Below are 860 nucleotides of genomic sequence, written 5' to 3'. Positions count from 1 at the left end.
AAACCACCCTCGTTTTTTTTTTCTTAACAAAAAAAAAATCTTGTTTCTTGTTATTGAAAACCAACCAAAATAGCGAGTACATTTGAACTCAGTAGTCTTCAGAATAATAAAAGACACAAAAACAAATTAAGCAAAAAAATTTAACGACTAAATGGGTGGTGGTTGTGTCAGCTTTTATTTTCTTAGTCTCTTCTTCCTCTCCCTAGAGAATTTATACCACATAAAAATAACAAGAACAAAAACAATAATAATTTAATCGTTAAAATTTGGTTTGGGGTTAAGAAGAATTCCTAATGAAATCAACGTTTTCATGTAGACTGTTTTGTTGTGAATAGTATTTCTTAAACAAAAAAAAGTTAAACGTAATATTGTTTTGGAAGGTTGGTGGTTTGAGAAACCGATGTTTTTGCAGAAGTATCATCTCTTAACATAACTATTTATGAGCAGCAATAGAAAGATGTCAGCATTTAATGAAGAATTTGGTGAAGATGTGTGTGTGTGAAGAAGTCTAAAGAAAGAATGTTTAGAAGAGGTTTGAAAGAAAAAGACAGCAAAAATATTTGCAAATAATAATGGAATACCAAAAAGAGGAGATCACAATAATGAGTTTTGCGCCCCATGTTTAGGAGTTTTTAAAGAAGAATATGTAGCGGTATTTAATGTATATGTATTGGGTGTTGGACTAGACAATAGACTAGATTATAGGCTATAGACCCTACTATTGATCAGCCTATATGCTACACTATAGACACTAGACTAGACTACAGACTAGACTATAGACTAGACTATAGACTAGACTATAGACTAGACTATAGACTAGGCTATAGACTAGACTATAGACTAGACTATAGACTAGACTA

Source organism: Lucilia cuprina, chromosome 2 (assembly GCF_022045245.1).
Source record: "Lucilia cuprina isolate Lc7/37 chromosome 2, ASM2204524v1, whole genome shotgun sequence".
Lineage (NCBI taxonomy): Eukaryota > Metazoa > Arthropoda > Insecta > Diptera > Calliphoridae > Lucilia > Lucilia cuprina.
The sequence above is the reverse complement of the archived record's forward strand: the minus strand, read 5'-3'. Positions refer to the sequence as shown.